This window comes from Lithobates pipiens, unplaced genomic scaffold (genome assembly GCF_037356315.1).
Source record: "Lithobates pipiens isolate NorthernLeopardFrog02 unplaced genomic scaffold, aLitPip1_a1.2 Scaffold_22, whole genome shotgun sequence".
In the NCBI taxonomy this organism is placed as follows: domain Eukaryota; kingdom Metazoa; phylum Chordata; class Amphibia; order Anura; family Ranidae; genus Lithobates; species Lithobates pipiens.
Genome location: NW_027507784.1, coordinates 102,397,165 through 102,409,419, shown reverse-complemented (window position 1 = coordinate 102,409,419; position 12,255 = coordinate 102,397,165). Strand labels below are relative to the sequence as shown.

At 45.0% G+C, this 12,255-nt stretch overlaps 1 protein-coding gene across 3 annotated transcripts in view; it reads right to left on the bottom strand.

The window, feature by feature from the left end:
- The window catches only part of MAP3K20 (mitogen-activated protein kinase kinase kinase 20), a 257,081-nt gene extending 248,460 nt beyond the window's left edge, over nucleotides 1-8,621 (bottom strand). For all 3 annotated transcript variants that reach the window (XM_077448019.1, XM_077448021.1, XM_077448022.1), the window contains exon 1: nucleotides 8,471-8,621. The gene's annotated coding sequence lies outside the window, so the exon portion shown is untranslated. The remainder of the gene's footprint in view (nucleotides 1-8,470) is intronic.
- Nucleotides 8,622-12,255: the final 3,634 nt, after the last annotated feature.

Genomic DNA, 12,255 nt, shown 5'->3' with positions numbered 1-12,255 from the left:
TCCCCTAAGGGATGATGTTTAGGTGACAGGTTCTCTTTAATGAGAACCTCCTCTGTACTCCACTGAATATACTGCAATGCACATTGCATTGTAATATATTCCCTCTCGGCTATGCTAACTGGGGAGAGTGACAGGTGACCTAGAAGTGACATCATACACATTGCTTTCCGTGTCACAGCAAGAAGGGGAGATGAGCAGATGTGTGTCCACTCTTCTTTCTCCCCTCCACTCACCATGTTGGTCCCGGGCCCTCAGATGGGCAAGCAAGTCCCGGAATACATGGCGGGGGGCGGCGATACCTGGGAGTGTGGAGTCAATCAGGCGGCAGTGCAGCAATTGCCCTGCCTTGTTCATGCCCTGACTTAGTCGGGGTAAGCGGATCACTTTGGTGGGGGTGGGTCAGCCCGAGACTTGACCTTTGACCTCTGGGGGACATGCCTGCTGACCTTTGGGGGTAGTCCCTATTCCAATCCCTGAGTCCTAACCTTGTTCTTCTAGGGGAATCCCTAACCCCCCCGGTGGCTGCAACTAGTGGTTTGTGCGTGAAACCCCTGGATGTCAAGTCCTTATGACGTACAGACCTGGCAACGAAAGGGTTAAAGGGTTAGTTCACCTTTACAAAAAACCTGTCTATGCAGGTAAGGGGTTGTCTGGATAAAAACAAACTGTGCAGCTCTGACTAAAGTTGAATTATGTCCTTGCTATAAGTGTAGGCCATTTACATACCTCCCGAAGAGTGACTAGAATACTACCAGGAAATAGGTAAGTGAGGCCTAGTCATCGCTGCTCACCTCCAACATCGCAGGAGAAAACTTATTTTCTTATTCAAACCTCCACACAAGCTCTCTCTCTCCCCTGACGAAGTAGCTCTGAATCTAAGAGCTCACTCCTGTGATGGTGGAGGTGAGCAGTAATGACTAGGCCTCACTTAGCAATGTCCTGGGAGTATTCCAGTCATGCTTCGGGAGGTATGTAAATGGCCTAAACCTATAGCAAGGGCTTTATTCTGCTTTAGTCAAAGCTGCACGGTTTGTTTTTATCTACAGAACCCCTCATCTGCATAGGCAGTTTTGTTTGGTAAAGATGAACTAACCCTTTAAAGGTCTCAGGGAACCCCTGACAAGAATTACTGTATCTACAATGCATAGTACATTAGCCTGGTGGTCATCAGGAAGAATTCCCTCCTTACAAACATCTAAAAACATCATTGGTGTCAGAGGACACTTATCTGAGAGGCAGAAATGGCTGATTGTTCAGGGAACCTCTAGCAACCTCTGGAAGAACTCTATTCGTGAAAGGCTGACTTACACAGGGGACACAACTATGGCTGATCACAAACAGAAGTCTCATGCGTTTATATAATTTGAGTTTCAGAGGGAAATGAGTTCCCCTTCCCATTCACAAACATGCAAAGTAAATGTTTGTCCTGAACTGAAGAATTTTTCACATCACAGTGGAAACGCCACAGATTCTAGAACTGCAGATGAAGTATTTGAAAACCTCCAACAATAAACCTATTTTCTCCATTTTGGTCTTACCAAAAAGGACTGAAGTTTCTGAAAAACACAACTTCTAATAAACCCATCATCCATGTGTGGTAAGGACAGCAATTCTGGGAACTAAAGCCACTCGCAATATTCCGACATATTGACAATGAAATATTGGCAATTGCTGCAAAACCAATGTCTCCACTGCTAACAGGTACACGTTAATGGAAGGTCAGGCTACCTAGAGTAGGGGTGTTCAACCTTTTGACCTTCCTGGGCCAAATTGGAAGAAGTGGAATTGTCTTGGGTCACACATAAAATACACTAATGCAGGTCATACATACATGGATCGAATTCCGAATAAATTTTCTTTTGAAAATCCAAAATTTTTATGTGTTTTGTAATCCGGAGGTGCCACCATTGATTTTGAAATTCAACCAACCAAGCCTTCAATTTCACCTTATGTTGCTACAAAAAATAATTTTTGAGGCCGGGAATCTTCTTTTCTCTTTCTGGGAAATTTTCTTTTATGGTCCTCATGCGCATTTCTTTTTGAATTATATTTCTTACACAATTCTCCCATCATTGATTAGAAAATCATCTGTTTTTCAAAAGATTTCCAACATGCCCGATCACTCAATTTCGATGGCTGCACAAACATCGGCCCTTGCTGTGGCCCAATAAGGCCCCTTTCACACTCGTGCGACTTGACCTGTGACTTGGGACTGCAATGTCGCACAAGTCATTCCCCATGATAACCATTCATATCTGTGCGCCTTCAAGTCGTGCTGACTTCAAAGTAGTCCCTGTACTACTTTGGTCTGACTTTCATGCAAGTTGAGGTCCAAATACCTTAAGTTTACACAGGCATTCCAAAGTTGCGGCAAAATCGCACGGCTTTGAAGTCTCTGTAGTGTGAAAGGGGTCTGATAGTTCGAAATGCGAACGAAAACTCTTATGCCTTGTACACACGGTTGGACATTCCGACAACAAAATCCATCAGATTTTTCCAACGGATTTTGGCTGAAACATGTGTTGCATACACACAATCGCACAAAGTTGTCGGAAAATCCGATCGTTCTGAACGAAGGGAGGTCAAAAACGTATGTCAGGACTATAAACGGGCCAGTAGCCAATAGCTTTCGTCTCTTAGTTTATTCTGAGCATGCGTGGTACTTTGTCTGTCGGAACTGTCTACACACGATCGAAATTTATGCGATCAGATCATGTTGTCGGAAAATTTTAGATCCTGCTCTCAAATTTTGTGCGTCGGAAAATCCGACGGAAAAAGTCAGATGGAGCCCACGCACGGTCGGATTTTCCAACAACATGACCCGATCACAACCGACCATATGTACAGGGCATTCGAATTTTCTGACTACAGACCGCTGGCCGCCGAAAATTTTATTAGCCTGCCATCCAACATTTGTTGGCGGAAAAGTTGGCCAACAATTGTCTGATGGAGCGTACTAGCAGTCGGATTTTAGGCCAACAGTCTGTCATCACACAATTCCCGGACGAAAATCCGATCGTGTGTACGAGGCTCCATGCACATTAGAATTTTTTCTACTCCTAGAAGCTAAAGCGTGTCATCCTATGTGTCCATGGACGCTATTAGCATTTGTGAAAAAGAGGGCAACATTTTTTTTTTCGTATAGTTTTTTTTGGAGCTTTTTGCCAGCAGAAAAGAACGCTCCTAACTGCCTTTTTTTCGCTTTTTTTCTTTATGTACTGCAAAAACACTAATGCTCCTAAAAAGCTACTACAAGCTGGCACAAAAACTCTATTATGAGCGTTTTTTTAAACTAGCATTTTTTCTCGCATTTATTTTTTATTATAGTGTGCATGGTGCCTTCTAGTATATCCGTACTCTCTGACAGTTGTGTTTAGCATTACTATTGTACTATTATTATGTGCCGCCCTAGAGTTATGTCAAAGGTCACAGTTGAGGACCTCTATACCTTGCAAGTTGACAACCACTGGTGTAGATAGTAAGTTAAAGAACTTACTGGTTTCTTGTCTCCCTCAGGGACTCCACCTGCATTATCAACCCCAACCACCCGCTTCAGACACTGCAAAGGAGTTTTATTCCCCTATTGAGTTTCTCATTTAGCTTACATTATGAACAATGTAGCAAAGGCAGTGACACTTTCTCCTACTGCAACGCCATAGAAAAGGGGAAAGATCCAGGATATGGTTGGGTAAACTCTCTGCTGGAAGTCTTTGGGTGACTAAGCCCACCAACTAACGTCCAGTTATGTACAGCAGCCATTCTCAACCAGGGTTCCATGGAACCCTAGGGTTCCTTCAGAGGTGGCTAGGGGTTCCTTGAGCTGTGGCTGATTTACCTCCTGATTGATGGTGCCTACATAGTTCTTAGCCAATGCCACTTGGAGGAGCCAGTGTTGTGACACCACTGATCTTTATAGCCCTCTGTAAGAGGGCCATTCTTACCACCACTGTAAAAAAAAAAAGTCATTGTTCCCACACAATGAATGGGTTTTATCAGGGGTTCCCTGAGACCTGAACGTTATTTTAAGGGTTCCCCTGGGGTAAAAAGGTTGAGAAAGGCTGATGTACAGACTGATCTTGGTCTTCCTGCATTTAGCGTTGTTGGTTAAAGATTACATCATTCCTTTGCTTGCCATAGGTCAGCGATGGTGAACATTGGCACCCCAGATGTTTTGGAACTCTATTTCCAATGATGCTCAACTACACTGCAGAGTACATGAGCATCATGGGAAATGTAGTTCCAAAACATCTGGGGTGCCAAGGTTCACCATCACTGCCATGGGTTATAAAACATCTCTGGTTTATATGGGTTACAGAACATCTTAAGTGGCTATGAGATGCAGAAAGCCCGTTGTTCTTTGCATTAGTATGTTTTTGTATGTCTATCCAGCTGTGGCACATCCATAGCAGTTACCATTCCCACCAATTAACCATTAAGTACATTATACAACTTGCTACAAACATGTCACTCCCTACTAGTGCTGGGTTTATAAGAGGGCAAAAAAAAAAAATGAGTGCCAACAGGAAATCCATCCAAAGTGAGGGAAATCCCTGGCAGTCCCCTTTTCAAAATTTCCTCTCTATTTATGTTCTGGTGACAACCTAAAGTGGAAATAAAAGAAGTGTTTTTTTTTTTCTTTCATTTTGGAGGGTTATAACCCCCGTCAGTCTTTTTTGCCATTTGTGTGATTTTGTGTTCTAATCCTTCTCTGCTCTATCCAAAATTTAAAAAGGAAGGAGGTTTGCCTTTAGATATATTTTACATTTTCTTTCACGGTTGGGGAGAATGGTTACCAGGATAAACAGGGAGTGAATCTCAGGACACAGAGAGCAATAAACTACTGACAGATGTGCTAATCCCTCTCCACCAGTCTCTATGCAAAACAAAGAAATGCCTTTAGTTGTACTTCTAGGAAGCAATATTTTGTCTGCAACATTCTGTAACATTATTCTGGTATATTGTATCCAATTTAAACTAGTTACTTTAGCGGCTCACATGAACCTCCTTAAAAAAAAATGGTATTAAACTAAAAATTATAATATATTGCAGCTTATCAATCATCAGATGTGGTGGCTGCATTGATTTTATATGCATAAGCTTTTTCCCCCCCTCAGTTTTCTGATGACCAGTAATACACCCCCTATATTTAGAGCGTCTACACTCCGGATGAATGAACACAGGGGGCACAGCAGACAGCGGCACCATCAGTCTAGGGAGGGAGTGTTAAAGCGTGAGTTCCACCAATTTTTATTTTATTTATTTTTTTAAAGTCAGCAGCTACAAATACTACAGCTGCTGTCCAGGGCGCCCGCGATGTCGGCACCTGAATCCGATCTGTCCCTCGGCTCTCGGGTGGAGGTGCCGCCATCTTTGGTAAGGGAATCAGGAAGTGAAGCCTTGCAGCTTCACAGCCTGGTTCCCTACTGCACATGCGCGATTTACGCTGCACGACTCCACTGGTCCCTGCTGTCTTCTGGGTCCTGTGTGTCTCCCAGAAGACATCGGGGGACGGAGGAGGCGCCAGATATAGCATAGACAACCGCAGATACTGCAGCTATCTATTCTCAGAAGTGGGAGCAAATACCTGGATTAGACAGGTATCTGCTCCCCCCTCCCCCCTGAAAGGTGCCAAATGTGACACGGGAGGGGGGATTCCAAAAAGTGGAAGTTAAATTTTTGGGTGGAACTCGACTTTAAATGTACTAGCAGATTTATCACACTTTATAATCAGTTACAGCAAACTGTTTTTTCTTTCCTTTTGGGAAACATTATGTACTAATTATTGTAAGCACTCCTGTCGGTGTTAAATGGTTTGCCTCATCTGTGTAAACTGAAACATCTGGCTTGTTCTTTTGAAAAAGCAACAGACTTACTGACCAGATAACCAGGTGAAAATAAAGAAAATAAAGGCTAAAAAGAAAAACGAATGCAGCCATCACATCTAAGAATTGGTAAGCTGCAATATAATACATACTTGCTTTTGGGTTTCATTTTACTTTAAATAAGGCGGTCTAGGATTGTGCGTGCGCATGCGTGTGCAATCTCATAATGACTTTGTATCATGTATTTTCAAAATGTGGGAATGTCACTGAGAAAGTAAAGCAGCTCCATATTTATTATTTGGTGAGAAGTGTCAATCACCAAGTACATTTTGTGTAGAGGAAGGCTTAGCAAGCACGGGCATGCTAGGCCAGCCTTTCGCAATCAGGGTCCTCCAGAGGATACTGGGAGTTCCTGGAGCTGTGAGTAGCCGTACATTAATCAATAATGTCAGTGATTATATAGTGATGTCACTATGATCATCAATGTAAGGGACACTACACTAACCAGCAATACAACACGCCATTCTTCCCTCTGACCAGCAATATAACAGGTATGTATATGGATCTGCCATAACATTATGACGACCCACCTAATATTGTGTAGTAGGTCCACAGCAGCCCTGACCCCTCGATGTATGGACACCACTAGACCTCTGAAGGTATATGTGGTATCTGGCACCAAGCCCTCAGTAGCAGATTCTTTAAGTCCTGTAAGTAGTGAGGTGGTGCCTCCATGGATTGTTTCTCCAGCAAGTCCCACAGATGTTTGATTGGATTGAGACATTGAGAATTTGGAGGCTGAGTCAACACCTCAAACTCTTCATGCTCCTTAAACCATTCTTGGAGCATTTTTTCAGTGTGGCAGAGAGCATTATCCTGCTGAAAGAGGCCACTGCCATCAGGGAATACCGTTTCCATGATGAGGTGTACTTGGTCAGGGACAATGTTTAGGTAGGTGGCGCGTGTCACATCCACATAAATGGCAGGAAGAAGGTTTCCCAGCAGAATCACACTGCCTGTGCCAGTCTGCCTGCTTCCCATACTGCATCCTGGTGCCATCTCTTCCCCAGGAAAGTGATGTACATCGACTTGGCCATCCACATGATGTGATAGAAAATGTGATTCATCAGACCCGGCCACCATCTTCCATTGCTCCGTGCTCCAGTTTTGATGCTCACATTCCCATTGTAGGGGCTTTTGGCTGTGGACGTGGGTCAGCATGGGCATCCTGACCGGTCTGCATCTACACAGCCCCATACACAACAAAACTGCCAAACTGTCCAATTTTTTCTGCTGTCAGCACATCAACTTCAGGGACAACATGTTTACTTGTCACTTTATATATCCCACCAACTGTTAGATGTCAAGGTAAGGAGATAATCAATATTATTCACTTTACCTCTCAGTGGTGACAATGTTTAGGTGGATGGATGTGTATGTGGTGTGTAGTGGATGTAGCTCCATGGTGTAATATGTATTGTACTGGTCACATTGATTTTTAGTGTATGAGGTCCCTTCAAGGTATAGATCCAGCCCTGCCCCCCACTATACATACTTATTGATCTGAATTGGAAATCAATAGTGATGCACCAAAATCATCAGCCAAAAATACGTTTTTTAGCTTTGTGCCGAAAGAATAAATAAAATAATAAAATAAATAAATAAATAAAGTGCCGATAATAGTTTCTAGAATCGCCCGCAATATTACCGTGTTTATTGTTTATTTTTCATAGGTCATGTGACTCAAAAAATGCATCAAAAACGCAACACTGGTGCATCTTTGATGTGTTCTTGCTGCATTTTCAATGCATTTTAATGGGCGGGTGCATTTTTGGTGCGGTTATTTTTAGCTGACCAAATATTCACCAAAAATGCGGCAAGCAGGACTTTTAACTCTGCTTCAAAGGGTGCCAGTAACGGCCGACAAATTCATCTTCATTTAAATTCATGATATTAAAAAAAAATTCAATATAATAAAATTATTTATAAAAATATATATTTTAAAAAACCCATCAATTTTGGTTTCTGCCAACTGCATCTTGCGATTTTAGAAATCAGTGAATATTGTGAGGTATGTACAGAGGTAGGTGCGCACACAGCTCCTCCTCCACTCTATGATCAGATAGAAGACACATCACCCTGTAGATGGGGAATTCCCTGCATGGTGGGGACTACACTAGGGTGGCATTTACTAAAACTGGAGTAGCTGTTGTGCATGACAACCAATCAGCTTCTGGCTTCTGCTTCTTTAAGCTTTGAAAATGAGAGGTAGAAGTTGATTGGCTGGCATCCACTGCTGCTGTTCACGATTCTGTCTGTCCAGCCTTATCAACTTTTCTAAGCATGGAATAGACAGCATGTGGAGCAGCTGTGCATGGCAGCCAATCTGCATCTAGATTTCGTTTTAAAAACTTAGCTGCTCAATAAGATGCTAGAAGCTGATTGGTTGTTACGCTGCTCCGGGTTGTATAGCTGTAGATTGGAGTTCACTGATCTGATCCTCCCCTGGCATTGCCAGTCCGGTAGGTGTCCCACACCGGGTGCTGAGTCACCTCCTCCCCGAACTTCTAAACTTTGTTCTGTATTGTACAGCCCACTTCCCAGACCTTCCAGCCGCCTCCCCCCAGCCTGCTCCCCGCTCTTCTTACCGGTGCTGAAGCTGCAGTCAGTCCGATCCTCTCCCCGGACAGGATCCCCGCTCCGCCACCGGACAGCTAGAAAGTTTCCCGCAGGAGGCAGCGTGCTGTCACTGGCACTTCCGCCCTTCTGTCATTCACTACTATACTATGGCAGAGCTCTGTACCAGCGCCACCTACCCGCAGTCCGCGGTACTGCACACGCATCCCATAATAAGGAGCTGCATTCCACACACAGACAGGTTCTGGAAAATGTGTTCAGAGTTCATCCGTCATAGAGATGTGTGCTGAGGAGACTACTCTACATGGGGGAGGGCTGGATTCACATTGTCATTCAATGTACCCATTTTGTGCAATTTCTGGCTGATATTATCAGAGAAGAGCTTCACACGTCTCATTCCATCACATATCCCCGAAAAAGCTAGATTATTCCTCATTTCAGGACAGTTCTCAGAGCTATGCAGATTATTGCCTTACACCCTATTGCCCAACACACAGCGCATGGTGTAAAGTGTAAATATCAGACATCCCAACCTGCAAAAACTCATTTCAGGGAGGTCACACTCCGTGCCGACAGCCCACTCATTCATTATAAAGTACTAGAATAAAATAATGCTTGAAAAGATAATGTTGTGTCACACTCACCAACAATGTACCCTCACTGTGCCCATTTGCACTCTCGTTAGTGCCAACAATGCATCCAAATTGTGCCCATCTGCAGCCTCATCAGTGCCCATCAATGCAGCCTCCCTCAATGCCATCTTAAGAGCATTATAGGCCCCCAGACAATACAGTGCACTGGGGCCCTGTCTACACAATCATGCACGATTGCCCACCAAATGCAGCTTTACTGTGCCTGTGAATGCAGCCTCAGTGTGCCCATCAAACGCAGCCTCAGTGTGCCCATCAAACGCAGCCTCACTGTGTCCATGAATGCAGCCTCACTGTGTCCATGTATGCAGTCTCACTGTGCCCACCCTTGCCACCTCACTGTGCCATGAATGCAGCCTCACTGTGCCCACCATTGCAGTGTCACTGTGCCCATGAATGCAGCCTCACTGTGCCGTGAATACAACCTCACTGTGCCCACTATTGTAGCCGTACTGTGCCCCTGAATGCAGCCTCACTGTACCCACCATTGTAGCCTCACTGTGCTACACCATTGCAACCTCACTGTGCCCACTATTTCAGCCTCACTGTACCCTTGAATGCAGCCTCACTGTACCCACCATTGTAGCCTCACTGTGCCCACCATTGCTGCCTCACTGTGCCTTGAATGCAGCCTCACTGTGCCCACCATTGCAGCCTCACTGTGCCCTCCATTTCACCCTCACTGTGCCCACCATTACAGCCTCACTGTGCCCATGAATGCAGTCTCACTGTGCCCACAACTGCACCCTCACTGTGCCCATGAATACAGCATCACTGTGCCAATTAATACAGACTCACCATCACCTGGTAACACACACACACAGCGGGCATCTCCTCCTGGGTATCACGGAGCTGGCTGGGTCTGTGTTTGGGGGCCGCACTGTAACAAGGTCCTGCCCCCTAGACCGGCTTGTGTCATAGGCAGAACACTGATTCAATCTACTATTACACATGCCATTTTAGGGAGGCGGGACCTTGTTACAGCGTGGCTGCCGAATACAGACCCAGCCAGCTCTGTGATACACAGGAGGAGGAGAAGAGAGGGAAAGAGCTGAACACTGCAGCAGCAACTTAAAGCGGCTCCAGGGCAGGCAGCCTACCTGGAAATTTTCTGGTATCCTGGTAGGCCATCTTCAGCCTCACTGTGCCCATCTCTATCTTCATCAGTGCCCATCTACAGCCTCACTGTGCTCATCTGCAGCCTCACTGTCACAGATTTTTTTTCCAAGTATGCAAAAACAAAAACACCAATAAGGAAACCAAAAGAGTACACTGAGGCCAGCCATATATGGAGCAGTTTTGCTCAATCCCCCCTTCAACAGGGGTATCTTTCCCACCGAGCCATTGTATTCTCCCGGCAGGGGGGTGGGAGAAGACCATGATTATCGCTAGTGGCTATCGCAAGAGTCCAGCAGGCTGGTTGTACCCAAATTAATCAATGAATCAACTTATTACATTCAGTCTGCCCATTAAGAGCTCCTGCTGAACCAGCCAAGATTCAAACTGTGTATGGCCAGCCTTAGGGTGTGTCTCCTCCCAAAGAGGAATGACCCCTCAGGGCACAAGGCTCCTGTCAGGAATAAGTTACACTCAGGTTATCCTAACCAAAAGCCCTGGTGGACCCGTCTCCTCATGATAAGCCAACCACCGAGTATAAAGTGAAGAGCTTTCCTGAAGAAACACCCCCCCCCCCCCCTTCAAGGCAGGGGAAGAAGGAACCTGTTGGTCACACATCCTCCCCCTAGATTTCAGGGTAGGTCCGAGGACCCACACCCTCCATCCTGAGTGAAAAAGGAACACGCTTATAAGTGCAGGGTGGCACATGTGCAGAGCAAATACATATATATATATATATATGAAAAAATAAAAAAAAGTGCCAGTGGCTAGGCCTTGCAGCTCGGTAACAAAAATTGCCCTGTCTCAGCCATAAGGCCTAGCCCATGAGGCTCGATGCAGAAAAAAGCCAAGTTGTTGAAGCCTAGTGCTGTTTCACACAGTGGGGTCCCAATACCATAGTGTTACTTTGGTATCCCTGGGGCACCATTCCCTGGGATGTTTGACACCACAGGCCCTCTGCCTTCCCAGACCTGGTAGCACTGCTCAAATCAGAAAGCACTTGGCTTCTCAGAATCCTCCATCAGGGCATTACTTCCAGACTCAACAACCCAGGGACACTTTAGGGTTATTTTCCAATAGGGAGATTCTTCAGGACCCCCATCACACCAGCAGGGATATACAGCCACCCACCCCAGCCAGAAGGACAGTGGACCACCTCAACTGGACACTAATAAGAAAAGATACTACAAATGACATTAGCCAAAAGGCCAAGACACATACAGCTGTTTTAGGCTATTTGGCCATTATCAGTGCAGTGTATGGAAACCAAGGCTTCTATGGAATAGGGTTTGGGGGTCCAACAAGACAGTATAACTATAGAGATTATGGTGAAAAGGGACTAAAGCAATCAAATAACCCTTTTTGTTTTCTTCGGGCCCTTCTCACCATATCCTGTATGATTATCCTGTCCAGCTGAAATGAAAACTGTAGAAGGACTATAGGTAGTCAGAAGGCTCCTACTTGTTCAGGGAACATGACACCATCATGGTGACCACAGATGATACAATCTGAGTGTACAATCCTCTTTGCCTGTAAATGTATAGATCATAGCATAGCAAATTATGGTTTCGCTGATACTAAGCATTTGCACAAGAAACTCATATTCGTGCAAATGCTTTAGTACGTAAAACCGATACCTTTGTTGTGTGATTTGAGCTCATACAAAATAAATTGGCCTAAAATTGCACTGCAAAGAATCACATGTGACTTGACCAGGAATGCGGTGCAATTCCTGTCTGAATCACACACGGTTTTTCCAACCGATCCTGTGTGAATACTCATAGTGACTAGGGGTGGGCAAACGGTTCAGCCCGAGCATAAGTTCAGGCCGAACTTTCGCTATTTGGACATTCAGCGAACAGCCGAACAAACGGGTCATTCAGCCGTTTGTTCGCTCCCCCCAAACCGACCACAACGCATTGCGTCGCTGAACAGTGCATTGCAAGCTCTGATTGGCTGAAGCAGTGAAAGCTTCACTCAATCAGGGCAGAGAGCACTGTCAGATTCCTGATTGGACACTGTCATCATGA